The sequence below is a fragment of the Tenrec ecaudatus genome, chromosome 1, assembly GCF_050624435.1.
Source record: "Tenrec ecaudatus isolate mTenEca1 chromosome 1, mTenEca1.hap1, whole genome shotgun sequence".
In the NCBI taxonomy this organism is placed as follows: Eukaryota; Metazoa; Chordata; class Mammalia; order Afrosoricida; family Tenrecidae; genus Tenrec; species Tenrec ecaudatus.
In genome coordinates, this window is record NC_134530.1 from 50349990 (window position 1) to 50369384 (window position 19395).

Here is a 19395-nt window from a genome sequence, read left to right on the forward strand (position 1 = left end):
ACCCGGCGCTGGCACTTATAGGCACCAGCGAGCAGCCGGTGCACAGGGCTAGAGAGGTCTCTCCGTGCCGCGTACGCAGCGCCCCCTATCACCGTGGGAGAGGTATCACGTAGGGGGGAGGCGCGGGTGTCGGGAGGATGGGATTTGAAACGACAAAGATCCGAACTCACGCAAGTACAGTATTTTGCTATTTACAAAACACTTCCATGTCTCCATACCCACAGCCTCATGAAAGCCTCTCTAAGTGACGAATAGGTTATCTTGTGTACTGTTACTATGTGACCTTGAGCAACTTTCTAACCCTCTCTGTTCCACAGCTTTCTCCTCTGTCAAGTAGAATACTAATAATGCCTATATCAGATCGATATGAAAGAATGACTTTAACGTATTGTGGCACGTTATCAGAAGGGACCAAAACCTGGAGAAGGACACCATGTTTGGTGATGTCGAGGGTTAGTGTGAAAAAAGAAGGTATTCTTAGAAGATGCATGGACCCAGTGGTTGTAACAATGAGTTCAAATGCAGTCACAGTTGTAAGGACGAGGCAGTGTTGTATCCTGACCTACACAGAGTTGTTATGAGTTGGAACAGACGCAACAACATTGTGATTTATATATATATATATATATATATATATATATATATATATATATATAATATCCCCTTTTATTGGGGTCTCTTACAGCTCTTTTTTTCTTTTCTTTTTTTACATTTTATTAGGGGCTCATACAACTCTTATCACAATCCATACATATACATACATCAATTGTATAAAGCACATCCGTACCAACATTGTGATTTTATGTCAACTTACGCGGGCCAGGATTCTCCCTTGACATGATCTAACGTGGTGTGATTAATTTCATCATGGGATCCTCTGTGAAACAGGCAAGCCGTAATGGGGAGACTAGACCTCCTTAATCTGGTCATTACCTTGGTGTGACTGAGGTGGGTATGGCCTACTCTTAGTATAAATTGACGGTGTGTGGGAGCTGGCACATTTCCAACTACTGGATTTGGATCTTGCATCTAGTTAGTCAACCTCCTGTTATATCGTCTGCTGATCCCAGAAGCCATCAGTGGACCTGCTGACCCTGGATTCATTTGGCTGGTCTCAGATTCGTTCAGCTCGGCATCCATCAGCCTGTGTTCTTTCTGCTGCATCTTCCTGCTTCCTATTTGTCAGCCCCTGCAGCTGCAGGGGTCAGGAGGAGTGTTCCACTGACATCGGACCCACCGACATGAACCAGACTGGACTTACAACTGTGTGAGCCATTTCTTGATACCGATCTCTTTCCACAGATGTACACATACGTCACTAGCTTTGCTTCTCTGGGGAATCCAGCCTAACACGAGCACCTAACAACACAAGTAGGGAGCTTAAGCCATAGAACAATCATTGTGGTTCCAATGTTACGGGTGGAGAAACTGAGGCAAAAAAGAAAATAGGAAATAGGAGAGCTGAGATTTGAATCTATGGTGTTGGCCAGAATTGGTAAAGTCTCAAGAGCTCATGGCTCTTGAGCACATTAGGTTCCCTGGAAAGGGTTTTCCCTCTACCTTTTATTTTTATTTTATCCTTGTTATTGAAATATATGCCAACAACAAAACATACAGTGTTTCTGTAATACGATACAGTACAAAAGTGAATCCAATTAAACAATTTCTACGTGTACAAATTTGGTAACACTGGTGACATGGTCCCAGTTTTCCAATCATTCTCACCCTCCTACAAACCAGACTCCCTGCCATCGAGTCAATGCCCACTCCTAGTGACCTGTCGGGATGAGTAGAACCACCCATGTGGGTTTCCGACATGGCAACTCTTGGCAGGAGTAGAAAGTCCTGTCGTTTCCCTGCGAGCGGCTAGTAGTTTCAAACTGTGGGTAGTGCCCAGTGCATAACCACTATGCCACCAGAGCTCCTTAAGCTAAACTGACTCCAGGGAATATTTTTGGCTTAAGGATTATCTCAGGGCAACAGTTTCAAGGGTTCCTCTACCTTCCACGGATGCAGAACGTGTAGCGTCCCTGAGAACTGGAGAGTGCACGCGGCATTTTCTACTTTTGATCAGGATTCTTTCCTGGAATTTTTGATCAGTGTGCTCAGTACTGTCAGTTGGGTTTCCTCTAAGTCTGGTCTCGTGGCAAAAGAGGCAGCTGCTCATGGAGGCAACTAGCCACATGTTCCATATTCGCCTCCTGTTTCTGACACCCCTTCGGATGCTCCAGGTGAATAAAGATCAATTGCTGTGCTCTGATTGGCCTCTGGCACGCTTTGAAGACCCCAGGTACTAGTCATCAAACTAGGAGATAGAGTAGAGACACTAAGCATTTTATTAGGCCAAATAACTTGGATGGTCCAGGAAACCATGACCCTCAACTCCAAACCGAGAAAGTAAGACCTCGAGATGTATTGGGTTGCACATAAAAGCCTTGGAAGCTACTCTGTGTTGTTGTTATTGTTGAACATAACAACACAACTTTTGCAAGTTTAACTTTTTACAAATGTACAAATTATTAATTAAGAGCAATTATAATTGCCTATCAATCCTACCCTTGACCAATGAAAATTTTTCATCACTCTTAACCCCCTTGTCCCCTGCCTCTCACTCCTGGTAACCACCAGTAATAAGCTTCAGTCTCTATACATTTGTTGGGATATATATATATATATATATATATATATATATATATACACGTGTGTGTGATATATCTTTGACAAGATATACACATGGGAGATCTATGAGCTCTTTATATAGACATATATATGTGATTGTATAACATTTGTCCTCTGGTGACTGGCTTATTTCACTCAGCAGAATATCTTCAAGCTCCATTCATACTATAGCATGTATCAAGACTTCAAGACCTCCCTGGAAAGTTTTTTTAATTCCTGCCTAGGACCTGCCGGCAGAGATCTGAACTTCATTGCCATCATGAGTCAGAGTGGACTTGAGGGCAACCAACAAGAACAAAAGCAAGGACAGTGCCAGGCATGGACATTTTTTCAAAAGCTCCCCAAGTGGCTCTAAGTACCATTAGAGTTGAGAATTAATGAAATAACTGAAACACGGCCCCAAATTTTGCCAAAGTTTAAACCGAGGGTCCAGAAATCCCAAGTGACTAGCTCAAAGCCACCGGTAACTTCACAGGGTCCAGTCCAGCTTAGTGGTCGTTGCTGTGCTTCTTGTGGCAAGGCCTTGTGCTGGTCTCTGGCAAGACCTGTTTTTTGCCTTCAAGCAGACTTTTCCTAACTGCTCATCAAGTATTCTTTCCACTACTCTAGAATGTCAGGAAACAGAAGGCAAACTGCATTCTTAAGAAGTTGTTCCTTCCCTCTGTAGTTTTTTATTTCAATCCTGGGCCACTCTGATTGTCTGAGACAACAGAACGCAGTGGAGAGGGTGATTGTGGGGTCCAACTAAACCGGGCCATAATATTAATTCCATCCGTTCTGGGAAAACTTAGACAAGTCCCATCACCCCTTTGTGCATATCCTCTCTTCCTAAAATTGGAATAGGGATACAAACAGTGTCTAGCTCTTGGTATTTTGGTGATAGAACCATGGTAATAATTTCTTTTAGAAGAATTGATAGCAGACCAGTGCCAAGGAGTTAGAGATTAACTATGTCCCAAATGTCCAACCCTCCCAAGATGCTAGTTTGTGCCTTTTCTCCAACACCCACCTCATCCCTTGAGTATGTTTCTTCACATCCCTGGGTTCTTCAATTTGCTGCAATGTCCCACAGAAAGTCACAAAACTTTGAAGAAATGTCTCACATGGTGGAGGGTGATGTTCAGTCCCAAATCAGAAGATCAGGCAGAGGCGGGCCAAATGCAGAGATCAGAGGCAGAAGGAAAAATATTCAAAAGCCAGGTCTTCTTGCTTTGCCAAACCTGCGTCAGAAGATAGAGGTCTGGCTTTCCAAGTGAGGTGATGTGTATTAGAACTGTATATTGGCTTCTGCAGGTCTATCTAGGTAAGAAAGGCAGAATAAACAGTCTGGAGGATCAAACAATGGGACTGGCAGTTCCGGGGGGACTTAGGAAAGAGGGAGGTGGGGGGGGGGGGAAGGAAGTGGTGTTAACAAACCCAGGAGCAAGCGAATAACAAATGATCTAAAATTGATGGTGAGGAGGGTGTAGGAGGCCTGGTAAGGCTTGATCAAGGGCAATGTAACCAAGAGGAAGTACTGAAACCCAAATGAAGGCTGAACATGATAGTGGAACAAGAGGAAAATAAAAGGAAATCGAAGAAAGAACTAGTAGGCAAAGGGCATTTATAGAGGTGTAAATACAGGCATGTACATATGTAAATATATTTATATATGACGATGGGGAAATAAACCTATGTACATATATTCATAGGTTTAGTATTAGGTAGCAGATGGACATTGGGCCTCCACTCAAGTACTCCCTCAACGCAAGAACACTTTATTCTATTAACCTGACATTCCATAATGCTCACCTTCCTGACACGACCCCTGAAGTCAAAGTGGGTGCACGGCAAATGTGGTGAAGAAAGCTGATGGTACCTGGCTATCGAGAGATATAGCATCTAGGGTCTTAAAAGCTTGAAGACAAACAAGCAGCCATCCAGTTGAGAAACAACAAAACCCACATAGAAGAAACACACCAGGCTGTGTGATCACAAGGTGTCGAAGGAATCAGGTATCAGGCATCAAACCCCAAACAAAAAATCATATCATTGTGAATGACGGGGAGTGTGCAGTGGAGAACCAAAGCCCATCTGTAGGCAACTGGACATCCCCTTACAGAAGGGTCGTGGGGAGGAGACGATCCAGTCAAGGTGCAGTGTAGCAGCGATGAAACATATAACTTTCCTCTAGTTCTTTAATGCTTCCTTCCCCAACTATCATGATCCCAATTCTACCTTACAAATCTTGCTAGACCAGACCATGTACACAGATACAGATAAGAGCTGGAAACACAGGGAATCTAGGACAGATAAATCCTTCAGGACCAATGTTGAGAGTAGCCACACCAGGAGGGGAAGAGGAAAGTGGAGGAGATAAGGGGAACTGGTCACAGTGATCTACATATAACCCCCTCCCAGGGGGATGGACAACAGAAAAGTGAAGGGAGACATAGGTCAGTGTAAGACATGAAAAAATAATAATAATTTATAAATTATCAAGGGTTCATGAGGGAGGGTGGGGAAGGGAAAGGGAAAAAATTAGGAGCTGATACCAATGGTTCAAGTAGAAAGAAAATGTTTTGAAAATGATGATGGCAACAAATGTACAAGTGTGCTTGACACAATGGAGGGATGTATGGATTGTGATAAGAGTTGTATGAGCCTCCAATAAAATGATTTAAAACAAGCAAACAAAAAAAAAAAGAACTGTATGGTGGTACCAGTAGATATACAAGAAAAACCAAGGATGGTTTCTCTTTTTTAACAGTTTTATTGGCATATAATTCACATATCATATAATTCAATAGCTCAGTCCTATTGATAGTTCATTCAATCATCTCAAAATCAATTTTAGAACATTCTCTTCTTTCTTGCACTCATTGTCACTAGCTCCCCATTTCCCCCAGCCTGTCCTGCCATACGCCCAAGAAACCATCAATAAAGTTCCTGTCTCTATCGCTTGACCTAGCCTGGATTTCACATATAGAAAAACATACAAAAACAAACCAACAACAATACCAAAGTAAAACAGAAAAAAAAACTCAATCAAAAAGAAAGTGGAAAAAGGTTAAAAACTAGAGCAAATTTATAATTTTTCAAAAGGGAGATCATATGAAAGTGTGAGTTTTTATTTAAGTGCGTCTGCAGTAAGGCACTTTCCACTGCTCTGTACATGATAGCAAGACTAGTGAAACCCCTCGACTATGGCCAGAGGGGCTTCATCGGAGGCTTAGCCCAGGTGGGGTCCTTCCAAGTGGGCTTCCACTGTCATCCATAGCCTTCTGCAAACCAGGTGCTCACAATTGAAACTCTGACACGATGCCTTCCTTTGGACTTGGATTTTATTGTTTACAATCCTTGGATCACACAGGCTGTTGTGCTTCGGTGTGGGCTTAGTTGAAGCTTCGCTTAGATGGCTGCTTGTTTGAAAACAAGCCTTTAAGACTCCAGAAGTTAGTCTTTCTAATAGGTGGGCACCATCTAGTTTCTTGACCACACTCTACTATGCTGCTGTTGTCAGGTGCCATTGAGTCGGTTCCGACCCATATTGACCCTGCGCACAACAGAAGGACACACTGCCTGGTCCTGCTCCATCCTCACCATTGTTCCCACGCTTGAGCCCATTGATGCAGCCACGGTGTCCGTCCATCTCACTGAGCCCTTCCTCTTTGGTGCTGCCCTCTCCACCGTATCAAGCATGATGTCCTTCTCCAGGGACTGGTCTCTCCTGACAATATGTCCAAAGTATGTGAGATGAAGTCTTGCCAGCCTTGCCTCTAAGAAGCACTCTGGCCTTACTTCTTTCAATATAGGTCAGTTTGCCCTTTAGCAGACCAGGGTACTTTCAATATGTTTCTCCAGCACCATAATTCAAATGTATCAATTCTTCTTCAGTCTTGCTTATTCGATGTCTAACTTTCACATGCATATGATGCAGTGGAGAATACACTGGTTTGGGTCAGGCGCACCTTAGTCCCCCAAGTAACAGCCTTGCTCTTCAACACTGGAAAGAGGTCTTGGGCAACAGATTTACCTAATGTAATATGTCTTGACTGTTGCTTCCATGAGCATTGATTGTGGATCTAAGCAAGATGACATCCTTGACAACTTCAATCTTTTCTCCATTTATCATGATGTTACCTATGATTCCAGTTGTGAGGATTTTTTTAAAATCATTTTATTGGGGGCTCAGGAAACTTATCACAATCCATACATCCATCCATTGTGTCAGGCACATTTGTACATTTGTTGCCATCATCATCCTCAAAACATTTTTTTTCTACTTGAACCCTTGGTATCAACTCCTCATTTTTTCCCTCCCTCCCCCAATCTCCCTCCATTACAAACCATTGATAATTTCTTACACTGTCTGATGTCTCCATTCACCCACTTTTCTGTTGTCCATCCCCCAGGGAGGGGGTTATATGTAGATCATTGTGATTGGTTCCCCCTCTCTCCCCCACTTTCCCCTTCCCCTCCTGGAGTTGTGAGGATTTTTATCTTCCTTACATTGAATTGTAATCCATACTGAAGGTCACAGTCCTTGATCTTCATGAGCAAGTACATACTCACTTTCAGCAAGCAAGGTTGTGTCATCTGCATACCACAGGTTTTTAATAAGCCTTCCTCCAATCCTGAGGGCACATCCTATACCATGCTGATGCCACTTTGCTATAGTACCCACCTCTTCAATGACCTCTTCAGGTGGCAACTATTAAGCAGAGTCATGTCCTAAGAATTAATTGTTCGTAGTTCAAAGGACAGTATCTTAAGCCACACCCTCTACTAAGGAAGAATCAAAGATGCGACCAAGAGATAAAAAGGGGTGTGTCTAGGTTCATGCCCTCTACTAAGGTGGAGTCTTAAATATGTCTCCAAGGAAACAAAAGGTGTGGCTTGGTTCACTACAAGTCAAAAAGTCAGCTATTGCCAGCCAGTCATTGCTGACTCAGAGGGACCCCATAGGACAGGGAAGAACTGCCCCTTTGAGTTTCCAAGACAACCTCTGAACAGAAGAGAAAGCCCCATTTGTCACCCTTGGAGTGACTGGTGGTTTCAAACAACTGGCCTTGCAGTTAGAAGCCCAAGGAGTAACCACCACACCACTAGGGCACCCCCTCTCCTAAAGTCAGGTCTTAGAAGCAGAACAGAAGAGACAATGCTGAAGGACGGGCCCCACAGTTCCAAGGGCACTGCCATGGTAACTCGAGTCTGGCAAAGCCTGCAGGAGCAGGGCCTTCCAAGTCCTCATGTGCGGTCGGAGCACTAATCAAGGTAAGGAGAAACCATTGCAAAACTCTGCTAATGATCAGAACTTGGAATGTGGGGAGCATGAGTCTAGGAAAATTGGGAGTCATCAAAAATGAAATGAACTCATGAAGATCACTATCCTAGACCTTAGTGAGCTGAAAGGCACTGGTATTGACTGTTTGAATCAGAAGATGACTCACTGGATTCACGATGCAGGGAAGAACACAATCACGAGGAATGGTGTGGCATCCACTATCAAAAAGAGCATTACAAAATCAGTCATGAAGTACCGGTGCTGCCTGTGATAGGATTGTATCTAGCCACCTTCAAGGAAATCCAATCAGTACAACTATTATTCAAATTTATGCACCAACCACAAAACCCAGTGAGGAAGAAATTGAAGAATTCTACCAAAGACTTCAGTCAGAAATTGATCAAACATGCAATCAAAATGTATTGATAATTATTGGCAAGTGGAATGCAAAAGTTGGAAACAAAGAGGAAGGAGCAGTAGTTGGAAAATATGGTCTTGGTGATATAAATGAAGCTGGAGATGGCATGATAGAATTTTTCAAAACCAACGGCTTGTCCATAGCAAATACCTTTTCTCAACAACACAAAAGGCGACTATACACATGGACTTCCCCAGAGGACTACACAGAAACCAGATTGACCACAGCTGTGGGAAGACACAACGGAGACACTCTTTATCAGTAGCTAACTAGAGTAGGGGCTGACTGTGGAACAGACCATCAATTGCTCGTTTGTCAGTTCAGGATAAAACTGAAGAAAATTAAAACAAGTCCAAAGGAACCAAAAGACAACCTTGAGTCTATCCCATCTGAGCTTCGAAAACAAGCCCACCAGGCCTCCTACACTTCCTCACCTGCGATATTGGATCACTTGTTGTTCCCTTGTCCCTGGGTTTGTTAGCTATATTTGTATGATGATGCCTTCCCTATTGATGCTGGAACAGAAGTGCCACAATCGGGTGGCTCTAAAGAACAGAAATGCAGATGTCCCACTAGGCTCGATACTGGCAGAACCTCCAAGTATGCCCCTTAGTCACTCTCCAGATCTGGAAATGTGCTCACTCCCATGGTTTGCCATTTTCAGAAAAATGATAGTAGATCTATAAGGGGAACCATAATGATAATGAGGCAGACACACCTAGAAAAATCAATCATTTGAGATCAAAAAGGCAGCATTAACTCAAGGACAAAGTTCAGAAGTGTTAGGAGAGAAGGAGAAATGGAGAGCGTAGGGTAGGAACCAGGATAGGAAATAGGCTGAGTGATGTTGCATTGTGGGATTGCAGTCAAGGATATGAAACAACATGTATACCAGTTACTGGATGGAAAAACCGATCTGCTCTGGTAACGTTCACCCAATTCACGATAAAAAGTTGGGGGAACAAAACATCAGGAATCTCCTGTTGAAACAGCGGAATGAAGAGAGTCAATGACACAAGAAAACAATTAGTCCATTAAACTAATGGACCACATGAATCTCTGTCCCACAGTCCCAAGACCAGAGGAACTAGATGGTGCCCAGCTGCCACGACCGAATGCTCCAAGGGGAAAGGAATTACGAGGGAGATCCAGGATCAAGTGAAAAAAAACAACGATGTAACAAAACTCAAAATCATTAAAAAAAAAAAAAGACTAGGCTTACTTGTCTGATAGAGACTGGTGGAACTCCCAAACAGAGCCTTTAGACATCTCAAGGTTGGGATTTACCTCTGCGACTCAATTTTCTTCCCAGTAGAACTGCAAAGTAAGCAGTTACATCAAGGTTGTAGCACTCCTTTGAACCGTCCATCAAACTAAATCAAAAGGGCATTTCCCTGAGATAAAACTCAGAAGGAAGGAAGGAAGGAAGGGATAAAAACCTCACAAAAGAAACTGTGTATGAATTGTTGAATGGATAATGAATCTGTTGTGTAAGCTTCCATCCAAATCACCACTTAAAAAAACAAATCAATTGTCTCCCAGTTGTAGAGGCTAGATGTCCAAATCAGGGTGTCAGTCATCAGGCCTTGTTTGTAAGTCGTCCCAGACATTTCTTAACCCTTGGCAGGTGGACAATACTCACTGTGCTTGTCCCCACCTCCCCGAGTCCCCAGTGTGCTCATCTCTGTGTCTAATCTGCTCTATTTATAACTCAGAAGTGATTAGATTCAGAATCCATCCTACTCTGGTATGACTTAATTCAGATAATGAAGAAAACCTGATTTCCGAAGGTTAGCGAGCCAGCTCTTGTACAGCAGGGCTGAGAACCAGAGAGCCCGAGTGAACGTGGAAGGAGAAAGCTTAGCTTAGGGTGATCGAGCAAGGAGCAAGTCGGGACTAGGGTCCCTAAGGCAAGCTCCCGGGAAAAAGGGGGGATTGCACTTTTCTACATGTACGCCAGGAAGTACATTGAGGGGATTATGAATGTAGAACCGATTTCTGAGGACTGAACATTCATATTCACTGCCGGGAAGTGCGTCACAATTGATAGCCACCCTACAGGACAAAGCAGAACCGTTCCTGGAGTTTCTGAGAATGTACCTCCGTGTGGGAGGAGGTTTCAGGCTTCTGACCTTGCAGTGGACAACCCCGTGCCTGACCCACTGCGCCACCAGGGCTCCTGGATATTCATTAGGGCAAGGTTGTACTTCTTGACAGGAAATGGCTGATTGGACTTCTCGATGTCAAATGTTAGCTGTTTCGTCTGGTGATGTCTTTCCAGTGATTTTTGTTTGTTTGTTTCTTTGTTTCTTTGTTCCTTGACCCATGTTTTTTTCATTCTGGGTTCACCTGATGGTTATGACCGTCTTTTCTGCGCATGCTCAGTGGCCCAGATCTGGTTGTCGCTAGTACTTGCTTGCGGTGGTGGGATCTTTTCCTGGGAGGAAAGGGCTCCATAGAGACAGGTATCAGGAAGGAAAGAATGCACGATATACGAGGTATACACCTTCAATCAGATGGAGTGAACGTGACTACAGTTGTGTGATGGACAGAGCACCGCAGTGTTTCTTTTTGTTGCACAGAGTGGCTATGAGTTGGAATCGACTCAGCCAGCCCCTAACCACAACATATCTATTTCAACATCCCATGACATCTCTTATGACCTAAGGGTAGGTTCACTGGGCAAACTAGAATTTACAGGGTTACACGGCCTCTCCGATGAGTTGCTCAGCATACAGCTTGAAGAAGTATGGCGAGAGGATACAATTCTGACGCACACCTTTCCTGATTTTAAACCATGCAGTATGCCCTTATTCTGTTTCTACAACTGCCTCTGATCCGTGTCCAAGTTCCTCATTAGTCCAAGGAAGTGTTCTGGAATTCCCATTCCTCTAAAGGTTATCCGTAGTTTATTATGGTCCACATAGTCAAATGCCTTTGCATAATCAATGAAACATAAACAAACTTCTTTCTGACATTCTCTGCTTTGAGCCAAGATCCGTCTGACAACAGCAATGAGATCCCTTGTTCCACTTCCTATTTTGAATCCGGCCCAAATTGCTGGCAGCTCCCTGTCAATGTCCTGGTGCAACTGTTGTTGAATGATTTTCAGTAAAACTTTACTTGCATATGATATCAATGATATTGTTCTATAATACAAATATTCTGTTGGGTCACCTTTCTTCGGAATGGGTACAAAAATGGATCTCTGCCAGTCAATCGACCAGGTAGCTCTCTTCCAAATTTCCTGGCATAGCTAGTTCCTCCAGAGCTTCACCAGCTTGCTGAAACATCCCCGTTGGTCTTCCATCAATTCTTGGAGCCTTGCTCTGGCTAATGCCTTTAGGGCAGCTTGGACTTCTTCCTTCAGTACCATTTATTGTTGCTCATATGCTACCTCCTGAAATAGTGGAATGTTGACTGGTGCTTTTCGGCACAGTAACTCTGTGCATTCTTTCCATCTTCTCTTGATGCTTCCTGCGTCATTCAATATTTTCCCCAGAGAATCTTTCAACATTGCAACTCAAGGTTGGATTGTTTTTTTTTTTTAGTCCTTTCCGTTTAAGATATGCGGAACGTGTTCTACCTTTTTTATTTTCTAACTCTAGATCTTTTCACATTTCACTATAGTGCTTTACTTTGTCTTCTTTTTTTTTTTTCCACAAGAGATAAGCTTGTAGTTAGTTCAGGGATCGTTTGCTTGTACTTTGTCTTCTTGAGTGGCCCTTTACATTGTTTCTGTTCAGCTCTTCTGCTACTTTTACTCTCCACACAAATAAAAAGGTTAGGGCTCCAACACATATTTTGGAAGGATACAATTTAACTCAAGTGGAATATTAGGCAGGGAAAGAGTTACACGATTATTGTTACAAAGGAAGCCTGGTGGCATAGTGGGTTATTCATTGGTCTGCTAATCACATAATCAGTAGATCAATTCTCCCAATGCTCCTTGGGAGAAAGAGGAGGCTTTCTGAGTCTGTAAGGATTCACGGGCGTGGAAACCCCAGGGAGCAGTTCTACTTTGTCCTACAGGGTCACTTTGGGTCAGAATGGACTCGATGGCAGTTGGTTTGGCTTTGTTCTTGCTATACAACATCATGAATTACTTTCACACACATAAAGTTGTTTAAAAGATACCAAGCATACACGTCTGAATGCTATATAATTATAGTTACATAGAGCACAAACAGGGGGGAACAAAAGGTACATTGAGGTAATCAGAGTGACAGTGGCAATATTAGAGAGTTCTCTGTGCTCCATGTTCTCCTGGCACAGGACCAGCTACTGGTGAAATAACGGAGGACCTCAGAGAGATGTGCCAGCGGTTCTGTGTTACCTAGGATTGGAGAAAGGTAGAAATCTGCTATAACAGAAGTAATCACAGAAAGAGACCCTCCCTGAACGCAAAGATCCGACTAATGGCCATAGACCTTACAACTGTTCAGTTCTGCATAATCCCGGAGCAAGTTGCTGGGGTCATCGGTGATCCAAGTGCATCATGAGCGCCCAACGAAGGGCAGCTATTATTCTCACTCCCGTTTTTCAGATGGAAAGACACAAAACAAGACTCAGATTCACAAACGGCTCTCCCCAGGTCAAGCAGCTCTTGGGCAGTCCATTAAAGACTTAAGCCAGGTTTCAGATTTCGGAATCTAGTGCTATTCCCAAACGCGACAAGTTCAAGTGTAGAAAACGGAAACCTTCCCTGGAGTCTCTGCAGCCAGAGATCAGAGACCCTGTTCAGTCTCGGGGACACCGTTCACTGGTACACTGATCCCCTCTCCTCTCTGACCCTCCCCCACGCCAGTCCTCAGTGAGTTCTGGGTGCCAGCCCGACAGGCAGCTGATCCCATGAGGACCAGGAAATGCCAGCCCTGAGATCTTCCACAGCCCAGAAAAGGTTATGACAACATGATAATACCAGGAAAGCGCCCTTGGGAGGAATGGGAGGAACCACCTGGGGCAGCCTGTGGCTTGGGCCCAACCCAGAGGACACAGAGCAGCATTGTAGTTAAGCATCAGAGACAGCTCAGCCAGCTGCTGCCAGGTGGATCCCACCTCGTGACACCTCCATGTGTTTCAGAGAATAACTGTAACCCTCTCTGCCACCAGGACTCCTTGAGAATTCAGGGCCTCTGAAGCTTTTTAAACTCCTGACTGCTTCTTGCAACACAGGCAAGATATGCTGACAGAAACACTTCGGGCTCCGATTAATTTTTGCTTGTTGCATGATCAGAAACCTATCGTTGTGACCAAATTTTTCACCAGCCCTACCTTCAGTTAAGTGACCCCAGAAGGGTCACAACTCCCAGCTTAAGAAGCTTTGCTTTGGATTACCCTTCAAAGCCAAACTCACTGCCACTGAGTCAGTGCTGACTCGTAGCAACCCTATGGGCAGACCAGTAGTATCCCTGTGGGTTCCCAGGGCTGTAAATCCTCATGGAAGCAGAAAGTCTCGCCTTTCTCCCACAGGCAGCTGCTAGGTTTGAACTGCTCACCTTATGGTTGAGAGCTCAATGTGTAAACCACTGCACCACACCAGGGCTTCTTGGCCCTTTAAAGCAGATCAAGCTGACTGCCATCGAGTCAATTCCCGCTTCTAGTGGCCCAATAGAACAGGATAGAACTGCCCCTGTGGGCTTCCAGGAAGACTGTTTAACTCTTCGTGAGTGGGAAAAGCCTCATGCTTCTTCCCCGGAACATCTAGTGGTTTGAACTTTGTGGTTGGCAGCCCGATGCATAACCACTACGCTCGCAGGCTTCCTGAAATCCTATGTATAGTTCCCATAGCCTTCTGAGCTGACTGCCTCGCCTTAAATGCAACTGGCCCCGTAGATCCCATGAGAAACCACAGCTCTGATCAGACCACTTTTTTTTAAGGTACCCTAAGACTAAAGCGAGTGTATTACTGAGAGAACTGCTCAGAGAGGTATGTTCAAACACATTCCGTTTGGAATAAGGTGGTGCGTGTGTGGACTAAAACCCTAGTAACAATACTCTTTGACGTTCACTAGGAGTAACAGAGTAGCACTGGGTAAGTCACATTTTGTTTCTGTTCTCTGGTTGAATTATGAGTATAAAAAGTGGGCAGGGTCATGATACCTATCTTGTGAAGCGATCAAAGCCCAAACACCAAACCCACTGCCTTCAAGTTGCTTCTAACTCCTAGTGATCCTATATAGCGTTTGCAAGACTGTAAATGTTTACAGTAGCAAACAGCCTCAACTTTCTCCAGAGGAGCCACGAGTGGGTTTGAACCACTGAACCATTGACCTTAGTGGTGCAGTGCTTACCCAAGTGTCCCAGCCAAGATCAAAAGGCCAGTGTGTGACGAGCAGCATTGGTACATAATTGGCACTCAGTGACTTGTTGATTCCCTTCTCTCCTTTGTCAAGATACAGTCCCCCAAGGGACGTCTTCCTTCTCCCCTGCCCTGGGTCCACTCTAACCACTCAGCCTCCTTGCTCTCTCAAACTGCTGCCAGGCACTTTTCTGCGTTAGAACCTTACCACTTGCTGCCTGCACCCTCTGCCCAGAACACTCTTCTCTAGACAGCCCCGCAACTCCCTCCCTCACGTCCTTCATGTCTGTCCACACATCTGCCTTCTCCACGAAGCTTGGCACAAGGTGGCACCTTCATCTGTGCCTGTAAAGTCAGCAGTTCCAGACCACCAGCCCCTTAACAGAAGACGAGGCTTTCTACTCCCATAACAAAAACTCACAGGGGATGCTCTACCCTGTCCTACAGGGTCACTGTGAGTTGACATTGACTCGATGGCAGTGAAATTTGTTTGTTTTATTTAATAGTGACGTCTTCCTTCCCAGCCACGGCCACTACCCTGCTCCCCTTCTTATTTTCCACATGCGCTCCTCCTTCTCACATCTAGTGTGATTTACTGTGATAGTTACGTTTTTGTGCCAATATGGCTCCTGTAGGAACATGTGTGCGGAGTTTAGCCTGTCAATCAGGCTGCAGCTTGATTGGCGGTAGCTGAGATAAATGGTTTCCTGGAGGCAGACCTCACTCTCTCTCTCTCTCTCTCTCTCTCTCTCTCTCTCTCTCTCTCTCTCTCTCTCTCTCTCCCCTTCACCTTCCTTTTGAAGAGCCACTTCAAGTTACACTGATGGCAGCCAGAGCCCTAGAGATGCATCCAATGTGGATCTACAAGACTTTGTACCCACCAGCCTGTGATCGTTCTGCATTCTGCATTATTCCATGTGGCTGCATGGGTTCAAAGAGGGATTGATGGACTAGTATTGGACCTAGGGAGTAGTATTGGCATTATGCCCTTGACTTGGACTGGGCTGGGATGTCTTCTTGATATGGAATTTCTCCTTCATATAAAGCTCTTTTTCTTTCTTTGTTTCTTTCTTTCTTACATATATATGGGTGTCACTGGATTTGTTTCTCTACTCAGCTCAGCCTAACACATTTACCTTTCCATTATATGGATTGTTTCCTGCCTCCCCTCCAAGGGTGTAAGCGCCAAGACCCCGGTCCCAAGTCTGGCTTGTCTCGTTTGTCCTCGAGTAATGCTGTGCCTTTTGAATGAGGAAATAAATGACTAGCAGGTTGTAGTATTGCAGATAAGAAAACTGAGGCCCCAAGAGAGTCACTGCTTGAGACCACAGAACTGAGCAGCGGAGGAGCCAGCTTTAGATCCAGGTCTGTCTGAACCTCAAACCCCTGCAACCCCCACTGCATTTAGAGTCCCCAAGTCAGCAACAGCAGTTTCCACCATAATGTCCATTAAAGGGCGGCATGACCACAGAGCTCGCCCAAGAATGCTAGAGCCGTCCTCAAGCTTACTCCCCAGGGCTGTGCGGGGGTGTCCCCTGGTCACTCCGTGCCAAGTGAGCGGGTCTTGCATGGTAAGCCGGCTCTCTCACTCCACTATCACAACACTAGACCATGGTGCTCTCGCCATTTCTGCTTCCTTGAGCGCAGACCATTTTGTGGTATATATTTAGGCCAACGAACCAAATCGGAAGAGTCCTTTCTAACCTCTTGAGTTAAAACATTAAATCCAGAAACTCTGCTTCATGAACCTGGTCTTCATTCTCTAGAGACGCTGTCACAAAGATGCCACCGGGGCAGGAAGGGGTGGTGGCAGTCTTTAACACAGAATGTCATTTTTGCACAATTTAGACGACCGGAAGCCCAAATTCAGGGTGCCAGATGGAGAGGAGGACTTTCTCTGTCCGTGCTGGAGGAAGGTTCTTGTCTCTGTGGGCTTCTGCTCCAGGCGATCTTCCCGCATCTCTGATGTCTCACATGCCCTCACCTGTTCTTCTCATGTCTTGTAAGAGATGGGCTCAAAACGCACACTACACTAATTCTGCCTCCTTTATATAACAAAGAAAGCCCGGGCCCAAGGGGGATGGTAGCCGCTGCCATTGAGTCTGTTCTAGTTCATAGGAACCCTACCGGATGGAGTAGAGCTGCTCCCTGGGGTTCTGAGGCTGTAAATCTTGATGGAAGCAGACTGCCTCGTCTTTCTCCTGAGGAATGGCTAGTGGGCCCGAACCGCTTACTTTTTGGTTAACAACCCAAGATTAACCTACTGTACTATCAGGGCTTCTCACAACAGGCATCAAGTCGATTCAGACTCAGCATGACCCTGTATTGGGCCTCCAGGCCTGGAAACCTTTTCAGAAAGAGACTCCCCTTTCTCCTGGGTCAGATCTACTGACCTTGCAGCCCAACTTATAACCCACTGTGCACCAGGAAACGGGCCTCCCCCAAATATGTGTCAGTCCTAAGCCCCCTAGGCTAGATCTAACTGCCACAGAGCCACTTCTGAGGCAGAGTGGCCCTATACGGAGAGTAGAACACTGCTCCTCACAAATATCTAGCCGCAGACCACTTCCTCTTTCTCCCTTGGGATGTCTGGCAGGTTTGAACGGCTGAACTTTCAGTTAGTAGTCTTACCTGACGACACCACCAAATGCTGACAGGACTCCATCCTAATGACCTCATCATCAGTCAGTTCTTACATAAATCAAATACCTTTTATGTGTGTGTTTTTTCTATTTTCATTTGTATTGCCTTCTTTTTTTAATCACTAAGGAGCCCTGGTGGCACGGTGGGATAGGCATTGGGCTGTTAGCCATAGGGTTGATGGCTCAAAACCCACCAGACGCTCCTGAGGAGAAATGGAGGCGGTCTGCTCCCATGAAGATTTACAGCCTTGGAAACCCCAGGGGGCAGTTCTACTCCATCCTCTAGGGCCACTGTAAGACTGAATTGACTCGATGGCAGTGGGTTTGAAGACACTGTATGATTGTGCTGCACCTCTGTGCCTAGTCCATGCTACTGACAGTAAAGTGCCCCGCCCCTGAACCCAAAAGAATGACAGTGAGAAGTGAGGTTCAGAGCAACTCAGATATATCGTACATCAGGGTCCATGTATAGTTCTTCCAAAGTATAATACACTAGGGGTGGGGGCATGGTGGGGGCGGGGCAGGGTAGAGAGAGAAAGATATTTTAAAGGAATTGTCTCACCTGAGTGCGTAGGCCAGCAAGTTCAAAATCAGTAGACCAGGCAGTCTGGAAATGAGGCGGGTGTTTATGTATGTTATAGATTTAAAGCAAAATCCTTTTCTTCTCAAAACCTGCTTTTGCTCTTAAAACTAGGACTTCCAACAGGTGCAAAATGGTTCCGTCACAGCCAATGGAAACAAGGGCTGCTTATGTTGCATAGCAACCCACAGCAGATGTGATCTAGGAGGAAAAGGCAGCAAAGCCCCGCAGCACAGCAGGGGACCATCATTGAGTGGGGCTCTGCTTTCTGTTTCCACCTGGAGGTGAACTCAGCCAAGAGATTTGGTTGTGATGTAAAGTGTAGCTTCCCTTGTTTCCATCGGCCATGAAGGAATCTTCTAGAGCCACGTCAATCCTCGGAGCAAAGCTTCAGGGGACCGGATAAAGTTTGCCCATCTGGAAGTTGCAGAAAACAAAACTTGCCGCCATCAAGTCAATGCTGATTCATAATGTCCCCCTGGTGGATTTCTGGACTATAATTGTTTACAGGAGCTGAAGGCCCAGTTTTCCTTCCTCAGAGCTACTGGTAGTTTTGAACGGCCAACCATGCGAATTGCAGCCCAACATGCAACCACCACACCACCAGGGATCCTACCATGAAAGTCATCTCCTTTATTTCAAGCCAACAGATGGTCAATGTTATTGGCATCAACAAAAGAACTTCACCGCAACATCTAGACTTGTGTTTAATCAAACTTCTTGTCACCATAGCCTAGCCACGGTGATACAAATTAGCCATCATCTCTGGGTTCTCCGAATCACTGCAGGGTAAAAGAGGGTGCAGATGTCTTGGCCCGACTGGAGACATTAGGATTTTCTAGGCCCGAAGTATTTCCCCCTAATTTATTTATAAGGAAATTTCAAAGTATAAAGATAACATAACAAACACCTAACATTTTAACTCTCAATATTAGTTTAGCTGTTAGAATTTGTGATGTCTGTACTAGAATTGTTGGGGTTTTTGTTTGTTTTTCTTTTTTTTTACCGTAATCTGTATAATATGAAAGTCCCTTTGAGCCATCCATAACATTTTTCTTCCTTTTTCCCACTCACAGGCGACCTCTCTCATGAGTGTAATGCATTATTCCGACACTTTAACTAACATGTCTTCACCCCACATCTCCCTCCAGCTACTGTGGAAAACTCCAAAGAGTTGTTTATACTCATTTAACGCATTTCTCACCCTCTCCTCTTCTGAACCAAATTCACTTAGGCTTTTACTCACTTATTAAACCAAATCAGGACTTCCAGCAAGATGGCAACCAAGTGACACATACCAGAGGGACTCTGCAGAATCCAGCCCAGGAGAGTTGCTTAGAGGGAAATTCAACACTGCTGGAACACAGGAGGAGCATCATAAAGATAAGTAGGCACAGACCCATGGGGTTTTGAGGGCTGGGGGCTTCTGGCTTATCTCAGTGGAGGCTGGCTGGGGCTTGACCTTAGCCCTGCCACTGTCTCTGCTGGAGCCCAGGACCATTTGGAGCC